At 39.2% G+C, this 27,666-nt stretch overlaps 1 long non-coding RNA gene across 1 annotated transcript; it reads right to left on the minus strand.

Annotated features, from left to right (window-relative positions):
- Positions 1-805: 805 nt before the first annotated feature.
- On the minus strand, positions 806-26,254 carry LOC130914428 (uncharacterized). The gene is made up of 4 exons (XR_009062915.1): positions 26,190-26,254; positions 2,223-2,289; positions 2,027-2,132; positions 806-928 (listed from the first exon to the last, which is right to left on the minus strand). It is a non-coding gene; the product is annotated as an uncharacterized LOC130914428 (long non-coding RNA).
- Between the last annotated feature and the right edge of the window lie 1,412 nt (positions 26,255-27,666).

Raw genomic sequence — 27,666 nt, forward strand, 5'->3', positions numbered from 1 at the left:
ATCCTTCATAGAGAATGAAAGGACAATTATAAATAGCAATTCAAATAAATTATAAACACAAATCAGAATTATAATAATAAATCGGATATATAAAAAGCATTTTATTGTCACCTTGTCGTGGTATTTTGGTAATTCACCTGTAGAACTATAGTTACGGTACGTTTTTGGATAAGGAAAAAGCCAGAGGTTGTAAGTTTTTACATGTGTCCATGCTGGTTGACGCGTGTGTAGCGTTGCTGCTGGAATGTCAATAAAGCATCGCAGTTTAGTTGCTTATTTGGACACACCGCCTCAGACTCCTGTCCTTGCTCCGTGCTACAAACTTCACTTATAGAGACTGAGAGAGTTCAGAGGAGAGGGTGAGTGGAGGTCTCGTTATCTTTAAGCCATATAAGCAAAAGATGTTCCATCTCCTCCGAATTAGCGCTATGAGGTTTAGAATTGTTATCCCTTTGGATGCTTTAACCATTTTAATGGCTTTCATCTGCTTGAAGGCCATCGAGATTGTAGACATATTCCGGCTAAATTGTGTCGCTTATATTTTTCTCACATTTCCTTCTTAATTTGAATGGGACGCGTCACTTTTTTTTCTTTTTTCACCAACTGCACTAACCTTCTTGGGACCCATGTTAAAGAGAGGATGACTGGGCGCCTGTATTGTGAGAGTTTGGGGAACAACCTCCTTTCCTCAGTCAGAGCATTGAAAATGGGTCGTGGCTGGTTCTTCCAACATGACAATGGAGTGGCTTCGAAAAAAGCATAACATATTCTGGAGGGGCCTAGCTAGTCTCTAGACCTAAACCCAATAGAAAATCTTTGGAGGAAGCTCAAACTCCGTGTTTGTCAGCGGCAGCCAAGAAACCTGACTAATTTAGAGAAGATCCGTGTGGAGGAGTGGGCCAAGATCCTTCCTGCAGTGTGTGCAAACCTGGTGAAAAAGTGCAGGATACATTTGACCTCTGTCATGGCAAACATAGGCTACTGTACCAAATTTTTAACATTCATTTCCTCAGTTGTTCAAGTACTTATTTGCAGCTGTATCACATAAATAAATCGTTCAAAAATCATACATTGTTAATTCTGGATTTTTGTTTTTAGATTATCTCTTTCACAATGGACATGCACCTACTATGAAAATTTCAGACCCCTCCATGATTCCTAAGTGGGAGAACTTGAGAAATAGCAGGATGTTCAAATACTTATTTTCTTCAAAGTAAATCTGTTTTAATTTCTTTACTGGTTAACTAATTTGGATTTGAAGGTACAAGATTGCGTTTTACGCACATTCATTTCAAATTCTGGTTCGGTAACTTCGATACTCGCTAGAATGATGAACATTCTGTCAATGTCCATATATTTAGTTACTATTTTTTTGTGTACTTAGTTTTTCAATTTCCCTGGAAAAAATAATGCACACATAGCTTCTGAGGAAATGGTATGCAATGAATTTTTCTTCAGCAGATTGCTCCAGATGAAAACAAAGACAATGCTGGTCGGCTCCTAACACCGCTGTCCCCTGACTCAACAATGCCAATTACAAGCAGATAAATGTGGACCTCTATACGCACAAAGCACCAGCCATAGGGGACTATGAGAAAGACAAAGAGAAACAGATTAGTAACATACTACAGTACATGGATCCTGATAAGACAGGAGGAATAGAGAGAAGAGGAAGGGATGCTGACTACAAAATGGTGATCCCTTGGCTGTCTAGACCTACTGTATAGCATCGTAACCAGGAGATGAGCCAGGACCAACTCAGGGAATCCCTGGCCATAAGCTTTATCAAAAAGTAACGTTTTAGCTTTACTCTTGAACAGAAACCTCCAGACTGCATAAGGAAGACAGTTCCATGTGCTTTGTATGTAAGGAAGTGGACGCTGAAATAAATTCTACATTTCACAGGAATCTACTGCAACCAAGTTAGCACAGAAAAATATGATCTACTGTTTTACCTACTATATTTTCTGGTTTTCTTTAAAATTTCTGCAACAGAATTTGGACTAACTAAAGGGTCTTTACTTACTCGATCAATTTATTTGCAAACGCGTTGCAATAATTCTGCCTCATCCTACTGTTTGAACTTTTTTTCGCTCCACTACTTCACTTGGCTGAGCACTCGCTCTCATCTCCTAAAAGCACAAAGCACAAAGATACTCCAAATCAGCAATTAAGATACTATTGTATTTGGGACTCTTGTACTCATCTTCTCATTACTTTACCGTTCTTTGCACTGTCTCAAAGCAAGACTCTTCAAGAATCAGCCTTTTTTTGCTCTACAAATCAAACCTAAAAGGACAAGAAATAGAGAACACGGAAAGATGCAAAATAATAATTAGTTATCACAGCAGACTGTGGTTGTCACACAGTTTTAAGATCTTAGTTAAGCTTTTCCGAGTTAGAATCATGCCAAAACTAAAAAGAGGAAAAAACATAATCAAAAACAAATAATCATTCGAAAGAGAAATAAGTGTAGTTTGCAAATAAAATGTGTGATTCAAAAAAGGCAAAAGTGTGGTTTGCAGATAAAAACAATCATTCATAAAAGAATGAGTTTGCACCTGACAGTTGTTTGCTTTGGTGACAATTTTAACGTGCCACGATCCCCCTAAGGTGATTAATGTGTTAAATTCAGACATATTAAACACTGTTATTCAACCCACAAGCAAGACCATTCTAAGAATATAACGATTGTGTAGTGACACCCCGTCTCGCATGGGATCGATAAAACTGGAGTGCAACTTCCGGTTTTGACGTGTCTAGTCCTGTTGGCCTTTGAATACTAAAAACCGCCATCTACTGTTAGGGAGAGGATATATGGCAGCCTCATGTCGTGAAATTAGAAAGCAGTTCGATCTACAAGCAAATAAAAATTGATCTGCAAGCAAATCAAAACTCCTAACTTTTCCTCTGCATAGATTGCGCTGAGAAATAAAACTAAATTAACATTTAATGCATTTACATAACTGAAGGGTCTAAATCAGGGGTTTTCATTCCAGTCCTTAAGGGCCGCTGTAGGTCCTGGTTTTTGTTCCTACCAATCAAGCAAAGACAGTTTAACCAACCAGGTTTATGCTAAAAATAATTAACTAATTAAAGTACATGTTACAATGGAACAGTTATCAGTGCCCAGAATACAAATTCTAGCGTCTTATTTCACTCCCAATGACCCAGGCATAGACTTCATAATTGTATTGCTGGGTCACATCCATCAGCCTTTGCCCAATGCCTTCAAGTAGCGGGCCGTCCTACTGTCCGCTTCAGTTTTTCGCAGTCGGTCACAGTTAGTCGACACATGCAGCGATCCAACCCCGGATTTAGGTTGAAAAAGTACAAAAGCTGTACCGCATATAAACAGGAAGGATTGTCTCAGGAGTGATTTGTTCGTGGATTCAAGGTAATTATTATATTTTCCGTACCACGCATGCATTTTGAAACGTGAAAAAAAATCAATGGGAGAAATTAACTGCTACGGACTAGCATCATTCTTCGACATATTTACGTAAAATAAATGCTAACTGCCCTTTTTTTGCTCTTTTAACAAAGAATCAAGACTGTTGTACGTCGGCATCTATAAAGAATTCAGGGAATTAAGCCTTTATTCACAAGAATTTTCATCGGAAAAGCTCTGTTTACATATGGCGGCCGCCACACTGACTAACAGACTCGCATGGTACATTTACATATTTAAGTAAAATAAATGCTAACTGCATGGTTTTTTTTGTTGTTGTTGCTTTTAACAAAGAATCGAGACTGTTTTGCGTCTATATCTATAAAGAATTCAGGAATTTAGGCATTTATTCACAAGAATTTTCAATGAAAAAAGCTTTTTGTCTGTGATTCCACTTGGTCAGCTTTGACGGCCACACCAACAATGCAGGCCCCCTATTAATCGGCCCCACGCTCAGGGTCCCGTCAATATCATTAAAAAGTCTATGACCCAGGATAAAACAAAGTACAGTGGACCCTCTTGATAAGAGCACAATCAGTTCCACGGCCAAGCCCGTAATGTGAATGTGCTTGTATCATGAATGTATTTTTTCCATCCATTGCACCATCCATCCATCCATCCATCCATTTTCGACACACCGTATCCTTGTCAGGGTCAGAGTGCTTAAGCCCAACCAAGCTGAATTTGGGCAAAAAGCACAGTATACCCTAAACTTGTCAGCAGTCAGTCGTAGGATAGCCAACTATATTCAATAATGTCCTGTGTCCTCGAACTTGGCGTGCTAATAAACAACTGCAACATACGAAATAAGTTTATGTTTATGTTAATTGGTCATCACTCATTTAACTGTGTACTTCATCCACTCCTCTCTGTCTCTGTCACCCACGTGACATACAGTATGAGAAATTCATTGATGTTCGGGTTTCTAAGCACTACTTTAACTACGTCCATGACCCTAAAGGCATCACTTAAAGTGAATCCTCGCTGTGCGCTTGGGGGGCACATAGCTAGGCCAGAAAAGATTTCCCCAAAATGAGCTATGACCACTGCGATAGCTTTCCCTGCTTTCATCTGCCCGCCTGCTTGTTGTGTATTAGGGTGAGTAGGTGGACCCTCTGCTCTCTCTAAAGCCACATTTAATCTCAAGCATCGATGCTTTGAAGTACCATAACTAAATAGGAGCATACTCTTGAGTGTTCTCTTTTGTTTGACTTAAATTAGCTGAACAAAGTGTATTGCCTCGTGTCCAATGGGATGGACCAAAGGAATCATGAGCAGGACTCATCTATTATTCAGTAAGCGCTGCCGGTATTCAACTAAATAGTCAGAGTCGCCTTATCAAACCCCCTGTCTGTCGTCAAAAGCAAGAAAAACATATTCATGTTTTTCTGCCACCCAGGCGCAGCAGTGTTTTGATCTGGCTCATAGCATTATTAATGAGGATTTACAAAGGTACACAAGTATATGAGTGACACTGGAGGTGGATCACATCTACACACAAAAACATGATAATAACTAGAAGAAGAAAGAAAATAATGTACAGTGTAAAACCTACTGTACAAAGGAGTGTACAGTTTAAAAAAGGTTTGTTCTACATAATCCATTGGTGTAAATGTAAGTGGAAAGCAGGGGTTTTTCTATTTCTACTCCACGAATGGGAGGCAACCAATTCACAGTGTATTTCATCTCATGCTGAAAGTCAGTCAGGGTAGGCTCCAGCACACCCATGAACCTAGCGGGCTTATGCAGTACAGAGAATAGATTACACTGGGCTAAAATCAAAATGAATCCTGGATAAATGTAATGAGACTTTATTAAATTTTAGTTACTTAAAAAGAAAAATGAGGTCAAAAGTGTCAATTGGCTGCAGTTTTTGAGATACAGTATCTGGCCGAAATGTTAAAATGCAAGCAATGTGTATTATTTGATTTCTGTATTGGAAGTAGACAAACTGCAATAATGTAGACACTTTTCATAAGTTGTTGGCACACATTGATATACTGTATTCATCTCATGTCTAATGTAGCAACTTGTAAAACTGATATTATATAATTACATCAATGTATCTTTGTAATAGCCTAACATCAAATATCTTGAATACGAGCACTGAAATCTTTTATTTTCCAATCCATGTCACGACAGCAAGTATGATTTATCAATTTTTATATCTGAAGCAGATATTTTTCTACATTTTTTAGGTCAGTGTTATTTATGACTTAATGCTACACTGAACATGATAGGGATGCACCTAAATCAGCGGTCTCCAAACTTTTCCACATACAGTGGGGCATATAAGTATTTAGTCAACAACCAATTGTGCAAGTTCTCCTACTTGAAAAGATTAGAGAGGCTTATAATTGTCAACATGGGTAAACCTCAACCATGAGAGACAGAATGTGGAAAAAAAACTGAAAATCACATTTTTTGATTTTTAAAGAATTTCAAAATTAGAGTGGAAAATAAGTATTTGGTCACCTGCAAACAAGCAAAATTTCAGGCTGTCAAAGAGGTCTAACTTCTTCTAACGAGGTCTAACGAGGCTCCACTCGTTACCTGTATTAATGGCACCTGTTTTAACTCATTATCGGTATAAAAGACACCTGTCCACAAACTCAGTCAGTCACACTCCAAAGTCCACTATGGCCAAGACCAAAGAGCTGTCGAAGGACACCAGAGACAAAATTGTAGACCTGCACTAGGCTGGGAAGATTGAATCTGCAATAGGTAAAATGCTTGGTGTAAAGAAATCAACTGTGGGAGCAATTATTAGAAAATGGAAGACATACAAGACCACTGATAATATCCCTCGATTTGGGGCTCCATGCAAGATCTCACCCAGTGGCGTCAAAATGATAACAAGAACGGGGAACAAAAATTCCAGAACCACATGGGGGGACCTAGTGATTGACCTACAGAGACCTGGGACAACAGTAACAAAGGCTACTATCAGTAACACAATGCGCCGCTAGGGACTCAAATCCTGCACTGCCAGACGTGTCTCCCTGCTGAAGAAAGTACACGTCCAGGCCTGTTTGCGGTTTGCTAGAGAGCATTTGGATGATCCAGAAGAGGACTGGGAGAATGTGTTATGGTCAGATGAAACCAAAATAGAACTTTTTGGTAGAAACACAGGTTCTCGTGTTTGGAGGAGAAAGAATACTGAATTGCATCCAAAGAACACCATACCCACTGTGAAGCATGGGGGTGGAAACATCATGCTGTGGGGCTGTTTTTCTGCAAAGGGACATGGACAACTGATCTGTGTAAAGGAAAGAATGAATGGAGCCATATATCGAGAGATTTTGAGTGAAAATATCCTTCCATCAGCAAGGGCGTTGAAGCTGAGACGTGGCTGGGTCTTTCAGCATTAAAATGATCACAAACACACAGCCAGGGCAACAAAGGAGAGGCTTCGTAAGAAGCATTTCAAGGTCCTGGAGTGGCCTAGCCAGTCTCCAGATCTCAACCCCATAGAAAATCTGTGGAGGGAGTTGAAAGTCAGTGTTGCCCAACGACAGCCCCAAAACATCAGTGCTCCAGAGGAGATCTGCATGGAGGAATGGGCCAAAATACCAGCAACAGTGTGTGAACAGCTTGTGAAGAGTTACAGAATACGTTTGGCCTCCGTTATGGCCAACAAAGGGTACATAAAAAAGTATTGAGATGAACTTTTGGTATTGACCAAATACTTATTTTCCACCATGATTTGCAAATAAACTCTTTAAAAATCAAGCAATGTGATTTTCAGTTTTTTTTTCACATTCTGTCTCTCATGGTTGAGGTTTACCCATGTTGACAATTACAGGCCTCTCTAATATTTTCAAGTGGGAGAACTTGCACAATTATTGATTGACTAAATACTTATTTGCCCCACTGTAGGGCCGCAGATTTCACTCCAACAGAACAAGACCACACCTTTTCACCAATCTGGTGTGTTATCAATTGATTGCAGTCAGGTGCTGCTTGTTTTAGTACAAACCACATTGGTTAAAAGGTCTGTACTTGATCGGTATGAACAAAAACCAAGACCCAAAGCGGCCCTCGAGGACCGGTTTGGAGACCCCTGACCTAAATGATTCTCTTGGCCGAAAAAAACGAATGTTAAAAAAAAAAAAAACTGAGGCTAAAAACCAAACAGCTAATTCAAAATATTTTTAAAAAGGTATTTCACATTTATATATAAAAACATAATTCAGCCAAATATATATATTTTTAATGTTATTATTATTATTATTTTAAATATATAAATTTTTAATGGTTAGAATTTTAAAACTTTTAATTTGATAATATCTTTTTAGTACTGACATTTTAACAATCCACGATAGAAAATAAGATACACACAAAATTAAGTGTTTAACTTGACCCATTATACATTATACACCAGCCATGACAGTGGGAGACAGTACTTCAGATCAGTGTCACGTGAACAGACGTGAATGTGATAAAGCTACTTTCTATTACAAAAAAAGAGGCTTTGCCAGCTTTTATGCAGGCAATATACATATTAAAATTGTTACATAATGTATAGTGGGTCAAGTTAAACACTTAGTTTTGTGTTTATCTTATTTTCTATTGCAGATTGTTAAAATGTCAGTACTAAATAAATAGTCATGGCTGCTGCTGTATTCCCACATTCAATATTTTTCGGACTCAAAGTCATAGTTTGTTTATTTTGTTTTTTTAGTTTTCCATGGGTGCGACATTTAAATTAGTAAAAATTACCCCGACTAAAATCCCATCCCAGAATTCTTTATTTTAATCTTAGTAACTCATCTATAATATGCAAACTGAACTGAAAATAATTTGCAGTTTAATATAATACCAAAAACTTCATTTTGCTGTAAGTCGCCATTGTTGATTAGGTCACAATGTGCTCGGCGTTGTGACTTAAATGGTGCTTCCATCTTTATCGGCTATCTGTAGTGATGAGCTCAACCGTTCAGCCCATCCAATTTGGGCCAATGCGAAACACAAAAAATGAAGACTGATCGAGACAGAAATAAAATTGCAGACAACATACTGTAGGAATTTTAGTTGCTCAATTGTGTCTCTTTGGTAAACGTTCACCCTTGCCGACGCAGATGGACAGCATTTGCTGCACTTTATTTCTGTCGCCGTCAATGGTAGGCGACTTGTTTGACATTAAAACTTGCATACATACGTATGTACAGTACTACATTTGCTTTGAGCCGTCGTTTGTAACCCGAAAGACCATCACCACCACCTTTCATAAACTGAAGGTGACGTTAAGCCTCAGAATCATCCGGGTTAAATGTAAGGACTTTGGAAAGCTGGTCTCATTCAACCGCAGCCTTCCACTTTTTCCTCTAATTTTCGTATTTATGAAACAGACGCAGGCTTACCTCGCTCTCTTTATGTCCTCTTGACTAAAAACTGAAACTAAAAGTCGTGCAGTATGGTATTGTCAGACGAATTTGACAAGTAAGCACATCAAGGTATGCCATTGTCAACACCTATTGAGCCTGTTCTCGATTCTATTTTTATTGCAGCGACTATTTGTTGTGACTGTTATTATTGGTCTGTTTCGCCTGCAAAGGTTGATGGATAATTTTTTAGAGCACAGTTATTGAGAGTTGTGTTGTTCAGTAATGAGCGGCCTGTTTGCTGCGTTCAATAAAGCCAGCTGTTTCCTGGAGTCGTGGGGTCTATGAGGCACGAGATCAGCTAAGGAAAGTCGATTCTTAGGTTAAATTGTCTTTCACGATGTATTGTCGGTTTATAGTGTTGGATTATATCAGTGCGATTTATATATGTACATTCCTTATTCATTATGCATTTTGGGCTGGTGTGATTCATAATCCGTAATGACTAAAGCCCCTTTATGTATACCTAAACACCATTAATATCCTGGGATTTAAACAGGCAGCTCTTGTGTGTGAAAGCAATTTCCCGGGTCGACTGACACAGGGATTACGCCAGACCCGGCGGCATGGGCGGGCATTAGGGGGCCGGGCCCGCCCTCAGAGACTGCTGTGCCCGCCCCAGCTCGATTAAACTGTACTGTGTCATTTTTTAAAAATCTTCCACAAAACACACACTTGGAGAGGACAAACCCTCTATTCATCCTATCTTGATCTGTCGTCATTCAATTCAACCAATCTGAGCATCGAACGAAGGCAATTTCTAGCCAATCACAGATAAGGGGGGGGGCGGGCCGAGTCACCGGCCATTGGGTGCTCATGTTTATCAGTGCATGTTATGTTTACGCTGAAGCATTTTAGTTGAATAAATGCACACAGAACTGCACCATTGTTTTCGCATATCTGTAAAGTTTTACGGTTTCGGCGTAGTTTGTACAAGTGAGCACTGATTTTTAAATGTGTACGTCGTACGTTCAAAATCTACGTTTTTCGTGCATTACGGTTTTTTTTTCTCCGTTTGGATTTTGTCACCGTTTCGGCCCCGAGACAATGTGAGTCCGCGTTACTACGTTGGTTGAATGACGTGAGAAAAAAGTCAGACACTGAAAGAGAAGAATGTTTTGACACTGTAGCAAACGCGATGCTAGGCTAGGTGGCTCCAATATTTCCTGACTGTAGCCGACAGCCTACACTATACACCTAGATATCACACGCTAGAACTACATGCAAAATGACAGACGGCAGCGTTAATAAACAGCTGCCATTTTGAAGCAGTAGACTTCTCAGAAAGGCTCTGTTGTAGTGAACCTTCCTAGCGAACTTAAGTAAGTTTTTATCTAAAATACTCCTAAATCGGCAAAATCTTGACCTGACTTTATCTTTAAATGATGAAACAGTTTTAAAACTTTTAGATGTCGAAGGTAGACAGAAGCGAACTAATGCAAAAACGGTAGCAATTTTAACAACTTTAACAGTTGATTCACAACATTAAACGATTTCCAAACATAGCAAAGGTTACTATATATTTTTTTTTTTAATGAAAAAAAACATGAACGGTAACACCAGTTACTTTGCCAAGTAAGGAATTAGTCTTACCTTCATGTAACTGAGTTACTAACTCAGTTACTTTTTAGGAGAAGTAATTTGTAACTAATTAATTACTTTTTAATAGTAAGATTACCAACACTGGTCATAAAGATGAAGCCTGTAGAATGAAAAGTGACGAAAGCCGAGATTTCATTCTGCCAATTTGTTGCCGAACACAATTTGCCTGCATCTATTGCTGATCACTTCTCAGAATTAGCAACAGAAATGTTCCCTGACTCAAAGATTGCATCAGTGAGTTAATTTTATCAATTGACCTTTTTAATCTATAATTGGACACACTAACAAACTACCTACAAGTCAAACTGAATTGCGAGCTGAAATGCCATTTAGTGCAGCCATCAAGACATGATAGAAATTGCCTAAAGTGCTACGTACAATTATAACAAAAGTCACTGTTAAATTTTTGAAATCATGATGTAGCTTAAGATATTGATTGTTCTTTGATTGCACCAGGTTATATGTTACAAATTCATATTATTTTAAAAATTGAGTTTTATTTTTGTTTCATTTTGCACGCTATATACAACGTTGTAAAATCAGTCACCAATTTGTAAGGGCATACGTCACTATTTGTAAGCTTGCCAACGGCCTCAGGTTAACAGTTATGTAATTTCGTTTGTCTTATAGAATTTACGATGAACTATCACTTGTGACTTCAGTGACAGAAAATATTTCAGTGCACTGATGTAGTACTGTACGGGTAATAACGTTGAACGTTGAAGAAGTGGGCCCCCCCCCAAAAAAATATAATGCCCCCCTTGTAATTTCTTTCTGCAGCCGGGTCTGGATTACGCTGACGTTTAATGGGTCGCGTCTTAGTGTTATGTCCGGGACTTTCCCGGGACAAGGCGTGTATGAAAGTACGCGTTTGATTCCTGGGTCACAGCACGCTGGCTGATGACGTAAATATCATGGCAGGCCGATCCTCATTTCCTCTTTCTTCGCAGTAAGACGGAACGCGGCAAACAAACATCACAATTATCAGAATGGCAAACTGGAAATGGCAAAATTAAACTGCAAACATAACGAAATTAAGTTAAATTGCTACTGGATCGTAGAGCCGAGGAAGAGAGTGCATCGTCCATCTTTGGAAATGTGTGGTTTATTTTGTTGCCGATGTTTGGGTCCGCAACTGCGGAAACAAGGTTGTAACTCAAAGCAGAAAACAACGCAGGGAAGTGTTCAAGGGTTTATTAAATAAAAACAAAAATACACGCAACCGCGGAAAAGGGGAAATAACACAATGGGTCTGTGACAGTAGGTAGGCAGAAAGCTGATGAGACAGCAACAACAAAAATACACTCAAATATCAGCACAACGTAGGGGATTTCAAAACAAAGGCGGCAGACAAACAAGCTAGCAAATTGCCCAAAATTCGAGAGTACAATGTGTGGAATGGCGCCCAGCAAGTTAATATCTCGGCACCCTTCTCTTGAATCACCTAGGCTTAAAAACAGTCTTGATGAACTTGAATTGGCTGCAGTTACGACGTCGGGAACGCTCCCACAACCGGCTCTGTAAGAAAACACGATCTGACCAACAGAATGTGACAGCCGATGTCAACCAAAAATGACCTCATGTCTGAGTTATAAAATCGCGCCAGCAGCCCTCCCCGCACAGAGAGTGCCGAGTCAGCAACACAGGTCGAGTCTGTGAAAGTCTCCAAACCGCGTCATTTCCGAGATATCTCTCCATGTGTGAAAGCAATGACGCGAGTAAATCCCGCGTCACCTTATACGGGAATTTAGTGGGATATGTGTGTAGAAGGGACTTTATAGTCCGAAAAATACTTTAAGGCTTTTCATAACTTGGGTCAAGTGAAGTTGCTACCAAGCACACAGGCTCTGAATACACCTCAGTGAAATGTTCGCTGATAGGCTCCACTCGTTTCATTGATATTGTTTTTACTCTGTGGTCTCTTAGCTTATTTGCTTGGAAAATGACAAGTGAGTGTGGTAATTACAGATGCAACGGAGGAGCTTGTCTCTTTAGTCAGCTGCTCAAAGGAGGCAAGAAGAGAGATCTACTTGTGGGAAGTGACATGTAGAGCATGTAATACGTGCTGTTCCACTGTAAGAGCGAATAGAGCAGAGTCACTACACCCTCAATCGACAGATGTGTTTCCTCTAATAGCAATAGAATTGCACGTTACTGAGCTTTTGCTTTTTTGCTTGCGCTTAATCAACTTCCAGTCTTGTTGATGTTATTTTAACTTTTCTTTTGTTACATTTCGGCCAGAAACTTTCGGCCAGCGATTTTTCGGTACGTCTCTAGAATATGCAGTTATGAATATGCAATGTTCATCCATTACCTGTACATTGTGTCTTCATCAGGGTCCTAGGTTAGAAGGACCTTTCCCAGCTGACTTTGGGCCAAAGGTGGGGTTCACCATGGGCTGATTGCCAGCTTGTTGCATGGCCCACACATACAGAATGTATAAACACATGTTCTAAGTCACGCCTATGGATTTTTTTTTTTTTTTGTCTAATCAACCAAAAATTCCTACTTTAAAAATATGGTAGAAAAGAGAAGAATTTAAAAACAATGCCAAACATTTTCTGTTGTCCTATTTTATTACTCATAGTTTCCTTGAGGTAATAAGGTTTTGCTTAATCAATTTTACAGGAAGTAAACAACCATCTTCGATGTTTTCATGGTGAATGACTTACGATAAAGTGGCCAAAATCTAACTATGGAACTTAACTTGCATTCATATTGACGCCATCGTGAATCACCATTATTTTCTGTCTACAGAATACAGTATATGATGATTACCTTTCTTGTAGCATATGAATCACCAAGGAGGGGTGTAGATAGTGGATGAAATGCATAGCTTTCCAAGAGCATTAAAATGGCTTCTTAATGTTCTGTACTTCAGGAATTGCATCAGCGTACAGTAAGCATCAAAGAATTAATTATCGTTAGCATGTGTGTTGCTTTTTCCTTGGCTTTTTGTTGTGGTTTTGGAACAATAATTCATAAGAAGGTCTAGCCTCAACACTTGACAAAATGTGTTAAGAGAAGTAAGAAGGCAAGAACATACACTGAGAGATATTGGACAATAAGCAGTGAGACCACCTTACTCTTAAAATTTAATAATACAATATTCTCCCTGTTCCTGCTTGGCTTTTCGCCGGCTACTCCAGTTTCTACCCATATCCCAAAAACATGCATATTTGTAAGACTGGCTGTTTGTCTCCTTGTGCACTACGATTGGCTGGTAACAGATTCAAGGTGTTCTGTGGTGGTCCTTGCCCTGACTCCCCTCTACTTTGACTTTTATAGTTGTTCGAGATGTGCATCGGCACTGCCCTCATGATACGATTCGATTACGATTCGGAGGGCCACGATTCGATTCGATACGATTGGATTCGATTTGATTCAGAGGGTCACGATTGGATTCGGTTCGATTCGGCAATGCATCGCGATGCCTTAAAGCCTGGGATGCATTAAAATTGTAAAGCAAAGCATATTTTTCGTGAATCATGAGGCAACACAAGCGGTCAGACATTAATCAACGTTTTATTGGCTCTTGTGTCACTCCCTGCTGAAGTCAAATGAAAATACTTTCAGATATATATATATTTTTTAAAAAACACAGCATTTAATTGGTGCTTTGAATGAGACTAGGGCTTTCTCTTTTTTTAATCAGCGGTTGCGCTAGACTTTTTCGTTGTCTGTCATTTTGACTGACAGCGTCATAAAAATCCGGTCATAATCTATTTTTACCCATCACTTACATTTTTAAAATGATAATAATGACATATTCAATAGTATATAGTTTTCATTCATTTTTAATTAATATTCTGTCCGAACAAGCTTAACAAGAAGCAAACAGACAGCGGAGTGCACCAATCAGCGACGGGCAGACGTGCCGTTAGCAAAGCGACGAGGGCAGGACGAGGGACTTGCGCGCGGAAGTAAACATACGAGGAGAACGGAGTTTATTCAACATGGCTAGCGCGAGACAGACTGTTGTCAATGTCTCAAGTCGATGTGTTTTAGCTCATTTAAAACTGAATTTACCGCGGATTGGAACATATTCTTGGCTCTCCCGTTCGCCATCCGTGTTGTTGTCGAGACGACTTTCGGCGCGCAAGAGTGACGTTGCTCGTGAAGAACACGTCACGCAAATAAACAAATCCGATTTGTCGATTGATTTTGTACCTACTCGAGAGGCTGTGTCCCAGACTTTTCTCTCAGTGTTTGAAAAATACAGGGAGAACAGTCTGGCCGTGCCAGGCAGACACTCAGTTGCCTTGACATTTTTCCGAGTAACGCCAACGACGTCATGCATCAAGAGAGACAATAGCTAATTAATATGCTCACTCGCCACCCTGTGGTCTGGGGTGTGAATTGCAACCTGTCAAAATGACGGATGGACTTCAGTTTTTTCCGTCACCGTTTTAAAAAACCGGTCAACGACAGAAAATATTCGGTTAACGCGACCCCTGCACACAGTAGCAGCCTTTCTCACAGTGCAACATCTGAACTCCTGTGCAAAATCAACAATAACAGTCACTGTATTTTACTCACAACGACCCATCAATAAAAATATTCAAGTAAATATTAAAGAAAACGACAAACCGGTCAACGACAGAAAATATTCGGTTAACGCGACCCCTGCACACAGTAGCAGCCTTTCCCACAGTGCAACATCTGAACTCCTGTGCAAAATCAATAATAACAGTCATTGTATTTTACTCACAACAACCCATCAATAAAAATATTCAAGTAAATATTACAGAAAACGACAAAGAAAATATTGTAGTGCAGCAGCATCTTTATCGCAATATCAATCCAGGGATCAGTTCAGTTGCAAACAAAACATCAACTAAATGGCGTGCCGCAAGCAACACGTCACTTCCGCTCATTAATATTCATGGCATTAGCTACCGTTGCTAAGCTGGGACAAAGCTAGGACAAGCCACCGTTTGTCCCTAATAGGAAATGAATGGAAATCGTGTACGAAGGAGATGTTTACAGCGCTAAACCTACCAATTCTCTCCGAAAATGATGTGCCTGGTGCCAAATTGACTGGCATAGATGTGGAAGAACATAAAAATGTTCAGTTAAAAAGATGGCTTTAGTGTCGAAGGCTGAAAAAGACGAAAAAAACGAGCCGACGTAAGCATAGCTTTAGCTTTTTTTTTTATCGACGCGACTGACAATGATATTCTCCGGTTTCAACAAGCTATCCTTTACCATCAGCCCTGTCTTTCTTATATATCCTCTGGTTGTCCTACGTCCCTTACTGTTCCTGGGGGTAATTTAGTTAGCTTTGTGTAGCGATCGCAAATGCTACTCAGTGACAGCCAACGAACACTTTTAATGTTTTCATTGATAACACATCTTAATCCTATAATTTATTTACACTTCCCCCTTACTAAAGTTGTTTTTCATATATATATATATATATAACAGAAACGGTAACAGTGGCAGTCAGATACCATTGTAATTTTTTTCAGGTCATTAATTGTCAGACAGAAGCAGTACGGCACAACGTTACGCTAAAAAAATTAAGTAAAAATATAAAAATGGCTTACCTCTTTGTCCTCTGAAAGACCATGCCAACCCAACATAATGTTTACTGCATGAATGGATTCGCCGAGCTGGTGTTAAAGTCCGCGCAAGTTGATTCGGTTTTCACATTTTTTCCTCCCGAGTTTTTGGTTTCCGGGAACGTATGAAGAAAACATCCTTCATGGTCGTAATGTCTAGAGTCGTTTCTACAAGTTCCAAAAAAGCAATGCGTGATCGGCATGTTCGTTTTTGAAAGATTACCGGCGAAAAGTAGCACTTTTTACGTTGAGTCTATGCGAGGGCGGGTCTATAATGTCCCACTTCGACTTTACTTCCGCTTTACGATGCGACGTCACGGTCTAAAAATAGCCTGCGTGCGGTACGCCATTGCAATGTAGAGCAAAAATAAAATGTCGGCCTAGCCCACTACATATGTGCAATCAACTTAGAAATGCAATCAGTAACTACCACATAACAATAAAAAATAATGAATTAAAATGAAGTGCAGCAGCATTTTAGCAGTCATAACAATCTGTTTCAACGTGAGGAAATATCAGTTTTTTTGCAATCGAGAGAGCAGAGATAGTAGAGGTTAGATCGGGCCTAAAAAATCCAGCCCGACCCGACACATCCCGCTGGTATTGAAGCCCGACTTGGCTTGGAGTGACGCGAAAAAAAAAACGCAGCAGCAGCAATTTATTTTCATTTCTTTGAGTTGGCAGAAAAAACGCAAGTTTTGTTAATGTTTAAATAGTCTACATATTTTTATGACCATTATAAAAGCATGAAATAAGGCTGGGAAAGTTTAATATAAAAAAAAAAAAACATGCGATTTTGCAGACACACAGAGGAGAAGATTCAAAAGGATCACATTTGTGTTGGCTTTGTGTGCATAAAAAAGTGTCTTTCATAACGAATTCTCAGTTGGCAGAAAAAAAAACGGAAGTTTTCTTAATGTTTAAATAGTCTACATATTTTTATGTTCATTATAAAAGCATTTACACAACGAAATAACGCTGGGAAAGTTTAATATAAAAAAAAAAAAAAAAATGCGATTTTGCAGACACAGAGAGGAGAAGATTCAAAAGGATCACATTTGTGCTGCCTTTGTGTGCATAAATAAAAGTGTCATTTGTAACGAATTGCAAGCGCCACAGTGGTGGAGAAGGAAAAGCGGGCGGCGCCACTGCTACATGTGTGTGCACAAGCAAATGTACAATACAGAGAGCCTGCTCTCGGTTTTATCCCAGTTTTTTTTTTTTTTTTTTTAATAACTTATCAGTCCGGCGCGGCAGCCCGACCCGACCCGACCCGAACGTGAATGCTTAACATTTTGGGCCTGACCCGACCGTTAGGGTTCGGGCACAAGATCTAACCTCTAAGAGATAGGACATAACATAACAATGGCTGAAGCGGAGAAAGAGGGAGCGAGAAAGATTAGAGGGAGCGAGAAAGATTATTGATGCACCTAAGCAGACATCTGGAGACATTTTGGCTTCTACGAGGTTGGTGGGAAACTTGACCAGAGTTATGCAGTGTGTAAAAAAATGAAACATGAGAATAATAATACAAATGGGGAAACCAAATCCGTTGCATCACCGGAATTGCACAGGGAAGTTTTTGAACGTACTTATATATTTTAAAATGCGCGGAATCGATTCGGTTTGTTGCCCACATCGGGATGCATCGCCGCATCGATTATTGTTGACACCACTAATAGTTGTAACACTTCCTGTTTTGACATAATCGGCAGTTTGGGTGGGGGAGACCTGGGAGTGCACCTACAGCTAATCAGCAATCACCACTGCTTTTAACGAGTGGCCTAGGCAGCAAGCAGGTGCTAGATAATTCTGCCAGTCAACAATGGTACATCGCCCAACTGAGCATGTCATTTTGGACCCTTGTTGTTGAACTCTTGACTAATTCTGTCTTTGCCCTCAGGACACCTACCCAGCTAGGACTCCTGTTTGAACGAAGCCACTTGCCACAGCCATTTACTGACTCATCACTCCCGCATCCGTGGAGATTAAGGGGGGGCCGGTGGGGCGTACCCCTCACCCCCTGGTGGCCGAAATATGTCATTGCATGTAATTGACTTTCCTATACAGTGTATATGAATTTAAAATTAAGACTTTGCCGGTAAAATGTTGTCTATAAAAGTCGTAAAGCAATAAAAGAACAACAATGAATGAAATGAACCAGAATTTTTTTTTTTTTTCAAATAGGTCAAAATTATTTTTCTAACAGATCATGTGGCTAGCACCTTAGAGACGGTCATTTGCTTTACCTAGCCAAAACTACTTCAGGACAGAATAGGCAAGATGGATAATGACTTCTTTTTTTTTCAAACTAAGCTTTTAAAAGCGACAACAACTACTGAGTGACAACCAAGGATTGAAGATGTGGATCATGAACAATGTTGGGAATAACGCAGTTATAAATAACACCGTTACATAAGGGCGTTATTTTTTTCAGTAACGGGGTAATCTAACTAATTATTTTTTCCGCCGTTACAATGCCGTTACACTTACTGACGGTCAAAAGCGGTGCGTTACTTACTTTGAATAAATTGAAGAAACTACCAGCCGTAGCGAGTCTACTCTGCTCTGTTTATTTGTCATCCAAGACTTGGGGTTCAGGTTCATGGCAATGAAAATAGTAAACACACATAACCTACCTTTGCAAGAACGATGGAGTTGCCGTTTGATACGGTCATAATGTGCAGGTCCTGCATCCATCCGCAGCAAAAGTGTTCGTAGCTTTGTAGCGATTTGTAATTTCGGAATTCCTGATGAGTTTAGTAACATACACCAAACAATAAATACAGCAGAATGTCCATTTCACGTAATTGTGGAAGCCCGTCGACATCTTTACTCCATTTGTCGTCGGCTTGCTCGTAAGGGTCAACATTGTTCACATCCTTAAGTTTGATCACATATCTGTTCTTCGCCTTAGTAATGAGTTTGTCTCTTTATTGAACTGGCAAGTTAAAGTTTAATGCCCCGCGAGCCAGACCTGTTTCCAATATGGCTGCGCTGTTGTCAAATCTCACGTGATCCCCATTCTGTGACGTAAACGCTCCAGCCTAATAGCGCATGTACTTCAGAGCCGGTGTTTTTACACACAAACCTGAACAGCGCGTGCGGCAAACACACACACGCAAAACAGATGCAGAGGGATATGATGGCAGAGCATTCAGAGGAAAATTTGTCCCTTACGAGGTGGAGATATAAACACTATTTCAAGTTGGTCGAAATTAAAGGAAAGAACGTGCATGTAAAGTGTAATTTATGTCCCGGTGCGAAGCTTTTGTCGACATCTGTGGTAAGCAATTCAAATCTGTTTATTTTTGTTGCACTTCAAGTGTTGGAGAAATCTGTTGCTGGTGAGGTGCAATAAATATTACAAGGTTCTATAACACAACTACCTGTCTGTTCTTCTCTATTCAACTGACTCGAATACTGCTCAGAAAATTTCAAATTCTTTGACATACAACAACTTCTTTTTAAAGTAACGGAAATAGTTACTTTCCCTGGTAACTAGTTACTTTTACTGTAGAGTAATTCAGTTACTAGCTCAGTTACTTTTTGCAAGAAGTAAGTAACTATAACTAATTACTTTTTTAAAGTAATGTGCCCAACGCTGATCATGAAACAGCAAAAAGCACCGCCAAAATAGTGAGCGGAGTTTCAAAGTTTCCCCCACTAAAGACACTAATTGTACCAGAGACCACCACTGGGCATACCATATCCAATGGACACCGATCTTGGCCAAAAGCATAGCTGCCCTAAGCAGTCTAATTGAGAATTCCCGTAAAAAATGATGGCAAGCAAAAAACATTTTCAATGTATTATTCCTGCCTGGAATATTAAATCAAAAAGGATGCCGCCTCCTGTTTTCCTTGCCAGCAGTTTTAAACTAACCACGGTAAGGATTCTTTTCGCAAGGGTGCGAGTGACTGGAAAAAACTTAGCAGTAAATTGGGTATCTGCGCGGATCGCAAAAGTCGGCATCTACTCCTCCACAAGGTAAGACAGAAAAACACGCACGTACCCCCCACACACGGACACACACACACACATAGCTGGGATGCCTGTTTCACGAGCATGGTTAAACTACTAACCGAGCATACTGTACATCTTCTAAATTCATTTTATTGCTGACACTGCGTTTCGGGGTCATCAACATGTTTTGACCCCCTGCCACAAAAGTCAAACTCCGTCTATGCACCCCCACCAGCCAACCAGCACCTTGTCTGTGTTTAATAAATATCACTTCACTCTTCATCTGCTTCCTGGTCACACTTTGGTCTACATTGGCTTCACCTACCCTGCCATAACATGTACCCCGCCGTCTGCCCATAGGTTCCAGCACCCCCTGTGACCCTTGTGAGGATAGGCGGCTTGGATAATGAATAAATAATGAACTTAAGATATACAACAATACTCTATTATTTTAGTTTGAAATATTTGAGATTGACCGCCTGTAAGCAATTAAAACGTAAAAAAGGTTTTAACATAGTTTAAAATGACAAATGAGTCAATTTCCATTATCGAACCATGACGTGTCAGAGATAATGAAGTGGAAACGGAATGATTATAGGGATGCTTTATATTTATGACACTCTGGACAATTAAAACTGTCCCATTCTACTCTGATTTAGGAGTGAAGTTAAAGTGTAATTGCTTGCAGTGGGTCACTTAATTTAACAATTGTAAGACTAATACACTTTTCATGACACGAATGAGGTGAATATTTGTTTTCATGTCTTAAAATTGATTGTGGTTCCCCTACTATTGCACCAATATATGCAGTAGATCTGCTCATTTCACGCAAAACTAGTTGAACTGCATTACAGGACAAGCTCCCACACATTCAATGAAATTGTAAATATTTACTATACGTGTGTAACGATACACTCACTGTTTATGCCTTTAACATCTGGGCGTGATGTCAGGGAAAACATTCGACAGTTTCTCAAAAGGGACATTCCTTACACCGCATTGAAAAAAATGCATGCATAATGTTTGACTTTAAAGGACCCATTGTAATTACAAAGCAAAACTACAGTAATTTTGAACCAAGTTCAAACACGTACAGTGAAGTACAGTTCTGAATTACAGTAGATATTAAATATGCATTAGAATGGTAATACACACAACAGGACATTTTACCATTAATTGGCTAATTGACTCAAGAGATCAAGCATTCATTTGAACACTATGTGGTCTTCAGACAAGTCTCTTGATATTTTATGCTATTTTATGCTAACCAAAGCTGAAACTAAAATCCCCTCTTCCATCTTGTATACTTTTTGTCCCTATTATTTTCCTTTGCCCATGATATTCTTTTCTGTACCCAAATATACCTCCGATAAATTGCGGCACTAGCAATTACATAGAACCCACCGGTAAATTTAACTTCCATTTACATTTAGATTACGGAATATTTCAATTCTTCCACATCGCAGTGTGAAACCAATATGTGCACGGCTGCGGCCATCCTGTATGGAGACGCACACAACTGTGACATTTTTATATTGCCACCAATGCATTTGTGTGTGTGCAGAGACAAAGCTGCTGGCGGAGTGAACATACAGCTTGTTGCCTTTAAACACACACAAACACACAGCAATAAATCTCAATGTTCACACATGGACGGAAGCACATATGAGAGTGGTTAATTCTAATTTTACTGCCCACATTCAAATTACCCACAGCTGATGTTATCTGAGCATCTATAATATAGCTGGTCCAATGCTGTGCTCATCATTAATATTAATACCTATTGGATCCAGGGGATAATTAAATCAATCAATTGCATGTTTGAACTGTGGCACTCATAAAACGACACTCTATTGGCAATTTTTTAACTAGCTTGTATAACACAGGGTACGTCCTGTAGAAACAAATATTCACACTCCTATTGACACCATGGACAATCTTGTCTCACAATTAAGTAATATGCTCCCCTGTGTTGTGCTGTGTCTTCATCTAATTATTTAACATTTTTTTTCAATACAGAGGTCATTGCACTCCTACCTTCGATGCACTGCAAAACAAGGTTGTTGAGTTTGCTTCTCAATGGGTCTCTTAACCCCTTGTCTTCAGTGGGCTTATATAGGAAAAAGAAGGACACCCCCATTTTGTGTGGTATTCTCAACAAAAAAATGTAAAAAGAAAAAAAAAAAAAAAAAAAAATCTCTTGCCTTCCTTGCCCATATTCAACAGTTTGGTATGAGAACACTTTCTTGCTAGTATAAATAATACATACAAATACTAGGCAATGCCTTCTTGTTTATTTAGTAATAATATAAATCCGCTGTCTTATTGTGATTTTAAAAATTAAAAAATACATTCACAAACAAAAATACATTTGTTATAAATGGCAAAATATTGCTGTGAATATCAAAAACATATTCATTAGTTTACGGAAGCTGTCATAAATGCCAGAGTAATTGCAAACTTAAATGCACATGCCGTAACACTACATTTGAACATAGCACACAACAACACTCATAGACATACAGTATACTGTATTGCTCTGTGGGAACAATGACTATTAATGAAACTTGCAGGTTGGGGACCTTGTATGCCTATTGTTATTGCTCTTAATGAACTGTATCTACACCAAATAGGACTTAGTATTGTTGCGGGACAACATAGTACTACAATAACAGAACACAACTCTAAATTAAGACTAGCTAATTTACTATAAAAATGCATGAAAACAATCATGCAAAATGTGGGCCACAATATTGCTCAACATCTGAAAGTTTACTGTCCCTGTACAGAACATGGTGTTTTTTTGTTTTGTTTTTGTTTTTTAACACATTTGAAGGTAGTACTTAACATCTCGGTTGATGCTGAAAATATAGTGTTTCATTTGCCTACCCTTTAGCCCACCTAGGTTCACTAAAGTTTGGAGTAGGAATGATCTGGCCCCATGATTTATAAGTGACCAGTCAAGGTTATCGTCTAGTTTAGGACTCTGTACAAAGTCAAATGGGATAAGGTCAGGTTTGCTGCAAACCTGAGCTGAACAAGAGCTTTGTGAAATGGATGGATGGATTGACATTACAATGTGGGACAAAAATCATATCACCTGCTTGTAGAAGGTTTTCTTTTCTTTTTTTCTTTCTTTTTTTTTTTTTTTTTTTTAACATATTTGAAGGTAATTAGAGTACTGAAGGAATAGTATCTTTCCTCAGATTTACTGTTTGACTGTTTGTATTACTCTAATGTACTCAATATAAAATAAATATCATTTATATCATAGTTTAAAGAAATATATATTATATATATACAGTGTATATTATTTATCTAATATATAAATATATTATCATTATTATAGGGCATAAGAGATACATGACTCCTTCTGACCATGAAAGCCCAATGCGTGCATCATACAGCTGACTGAGCAAGATTAAAGCTGACTGCAACACCAAATCCTTCTATTAGCTCTTCAGGACAGTCCAGAACAATTGTCTGGACGCCCTGTACTACCACAACACCTGATACCAAAAAGAACTCTAAGTGTGATAGCTCAGCACCTCTCAGACGGTGAGGCGCGCCGAACCTCCCACCTCAGCTGCCTCATTAAACATGACCCAGCAATGGTTACACAAGAACTTGACCACCCAAGTCTGCAACAGAGGAAGACCCAAGCACACCCTTCTTCCTGCCCACATCCCGCCCCGCGACAGCCTTCAAAAAGACAATGTTTAACTAATCGTTGTCATTTTTTCTCGTGAATCTTTTGTTGACTTTTGATATTGCGACACTGGAACCAGTCTACCATTCGACTGGATCTGTTGCTGTTTTGCCTTGGCGTTTGATCGCTATCGACCTGAATAAATTGCCAACTTTTGTTTCGAAGCCTTTTTCTAGCTTCAAAATTGAGTCAGTGGAAGGGGTTAAGACTAAGGTGAGTGTGCGGAGTTTGGCCTTTTGGCCGGGTTCTCGGATCTCCAGCCCGGGTCGTTGGAGCTGCGCCAGTGCAGGTCTGGGAGTTCGGCTGGCATAATTCCGGCAATCTGGCTAAAATGTCAGATTCCTTCACTACTTAACATCTCGGTTGATGCTGAAAATATAGTGGTTCATTGGGCGACTACCCTTTAGCCAACATGGGTTCACTGATGGTAGGAGTAGGAATGATTGGGCCCCATGATTTATAAGTGACCAGTCAAGGGCATTGTCTAGTTTGGTTCTCTGTACAAAGTCAAATGGGATAAGGTCAGGTTTACTGCAAACCTGAGCTGAACAAGAGCTTTGGGAAATAGATGGATAGATTGACATGACAATGTGGGGCAAAAATCGTATCATCTGCTTGAATTGTGATGAAGTACATGAGATAAAGCCACAAGATGTCAAGGGGGATGGTGGTATTCTCCAGCATTGCCTGTCTAGTTATGACAAAAACCCCATAGGGACTCTTTGGAGGGTATCAGTGACACACATGTATAGTCACCTACACACTACCCGAGCTTCTGTATCCCAATAGTGAAACTGACTCTTAAGCACTATGCCTACGATAGCAATATGCAGCCCAACTGTAATATTTCAGCAGCTTATAAGTAGAGACAAGAAAGGAAGAGAGCCAGAGGCAGCGACTGGGGAAAACAGATACCACCATGGTTTTTGCCTTCTCTCTTTTTCTCTCTGTGTCTCCCACCCACAGAGCCAGACCCCCACACCCTGCCGCCCTCCTTTTTCTGCATATATTGTACTGCATCATTTCCAGCAGTAATGAGTGCAGCTCGAGCAGGGAGAGTGCAATGAAGAGGGGTGGTACTTTAGGGAATTAGGGTGTTTAAAATATAAAGGTTTCCTCTTGTGGATAACCAGGGCAAATATACACCCACCTTCAGTTCCTATTCATGTTTATTCAAAGATAACCAATTAGCGTTCATCTGTCACCAGTTTTATGGTCTCTGTAGAACATTATCAAAAACTGAAGTGAACCTTTGCTTTCTTTTTCATCATTTAGCAACCTAGCTGTCTGCATTGTTAAGGATGCACAAAGTACAATGATTGTACCGATACTATTTTTTGGCTCCCAATACCGGCTGTTTTGTATTTGCTGTTACATTTTTTAAAAATGTTTGCTTTATTTATTTATTTATTCATTTATTTATTTTAAATACAAAATGCTTTTATACTTTCTTGAATGTAAATTAATCATGGCTTGGTCAGACACTGCTTTAACCTATTAGCTGCCATTGATGTTGATAGTCGTCCAAACAATTTGAAGTGGGAGGGTTGGCAGCAGAAAGAACCTTTGTTCATTCGCTGCCACCCTCCCACTTCAAATGAATTAGATATCTACTTGTAATATACTTATTTAAATTAAAGGCAGAAGGATGACTAGATGTCTACCATCATCATGGAAAGGGTGCCGGTAAGGGTAGCCATTTTGGGTAGGGCGACCAGCGGGTGGAAAGTAGATCTCAAATATTATATATTGCTCAGCTTCAGCACGTTGTTTCTTAATGCTAGTAGTTATTTTAGTGCCATATCGGTACTTGTATCTGTAACGGTGCAACACCGACTACGAAACTAAGTTAAAAAGTTGCGTGGGAATGTACGTATTTACTTTTCCTTGATGGATCAATGTTTTTATTCCAAAAATGGAAGCTATAACTATATGTTTATATTTGTAATTGCATGGTTTTGCAGTAGTGTAGTGCTGTACGTTAGTTTATTCATTTTCTTCCGTGAAAAACAACACTATGGTGTTGAAATGCGTTGCTACGACATTAAAAACTACCGAATTATAGTGTTTTTTTAATACTATTATATGGAATTCTGAAAGTCGATCTAATGTTGTTTCTAATGAATGTAACACTACCCGATCTAGTGGTTGATGTATTGCATTTATGCCCTTTAAAGAATTAGTTTTCTCATTTACATTCCAGTGGAAGCATGCATGCTGCTGTACACCCCTGCTTCCAGTTGATTGCATTAATATTTGAGTTCAGACTAGCAGCAGAGAAGGTATTCTAAAGACATCATTGTACAGAACACCCACAGTCAAATGTTGGCATTATAATTAACGTAAGAAGGAAGAAAAAGGCTTTCAATTCCATGGCTGCCGTTAACTTCATTTTCAGAGTATATGAATGATTAGGACTTAATATGAACCTTTTCCAGCTACATAAAGGAAATGTTCTTTCTTGCACGACTTTAAAGGCACACTATTGTTCCAGTAATTCAATTAAATCTTACCACAATGCCTGCATATCTTTCTCTGTACTTGTAGCTCTCATCAAATCAGTATGACAGGAGTTGTCAGACACTTAAAAAAAAAAAAAAACTCTTTACTTCACATCCTCCCTCAGCAGTTCTGTTTAGAGCTTGGGGGCAGCAAACTATTCCACTTAGGGCCGCAGTGGCTACTGGATTTCATTCCAACAAACAAAGACGACACCTTTTCACCAATCTGGGGTCTTACAAGTGAAATCAGTTGATTGCAGTCAGGTGCTGCTTGTTTTAGCAGAAACTTCATTGGAATAACTGTGCTCGTTTGGTAGGAACAAAAACCAAGACCCTCAGCAGCCCTCGAGGACTGGTTTGGACTCTCATGGTTTAGAGCAACTCGGATGACCGATCTGCAAATGAGCCACATTCTTTAATGAGGGATATGACACTGCAAACAGGACTTTGTATTATACTTAGCGTGATACATGGCTGTCGGAGAAAGTGCAGCAGTACAGCAATTTGCAATTTATTTGAACCAAAGTCAAAACAAGAGCAAGAGGAAACTCCCTAACCAGTTGTAGAATCACGGATGCAGCAGGATATTTGTGGAAGGATCATCATGAAATTTATGTTTGTTCTTTTTGCTTGGTTGCTAAAACAATCAGTGGTGCGCTAGTTGCCACAGACATAAGCTGGAATGCTTTGCCCTCACGTCCTGATGTTAATATGATATGACCAGTTGGGCGTCCGACAACAGTGCAGCTTTGCTCAACTTTGATATTATAGCATTTCTGTCAACTGTTAGAAAGGAAAATGTCAGTTATTTGCTCAGAAAGTCAGTGTCTGGTTTGTTTTATTTACATTTGGGTAAACCTTAAAACCTTAATAGCTTGCCTCAAGATAGCTCACAAGACATTTTACTTGGTTGTCTTAATATCATGTGCTGAAGGTTATCATAGCTGACTCTAGGTGAGAGGTCCAAAAGACATATAGAGACAATCATATAACAGATTTTTTTTTTTTTTTTAAAGAGGTTTAAAACGCATCTAATTGATCTCTAAACTTATATATTCTTTTTAGTTTTACTTTTTTCTTATTAAAGTTATTTTTATTAATATTATTCATGGCATTTTACTCATATTGTGTATTGACATTTTCGTTAATTCTGATTTTATATTCATGTGAAGGACATTGATCAGCATTTTTCGGTAATGAAAAATGTCATATACATATTTGATTTGATAGACCATTCACTGTATCATCCAGACCTCAGCACAATTTCCACACACACAAAAAAAGGAAAACGTATGGCATACTCATACTCCTCAATAACATCTACACATGAATGAAACATGTACAGAGTTACAGCTGCTTCCTCTAAACCAGTCACGAAGAAGAAAATTAGAATGACTATTTTCCCTAAAAAAGGAATGTAAAGGGAATTCGACAAAGTCCATAATTCATTGAGAAACTCATTAAACATTTATTGTTAACATTCATCTCA

The sequence above is a fragment of the Corythoichthys intestinalis genome, chromosome 4, assembly GCF_030265065.1.
Source record: "Corythoichthys intestinalis isolate RoL2023-P3 chromosome 4, ASM3026506v1, whole genome shotgun sequence".
NCBI classification, from domain to species: Eukaryota; Metazoa; Chordata; class Actinopteri; order Syngnathiformes; family Syngnathidae; genus Corythoichthys; species Corythoichthys intestinalis.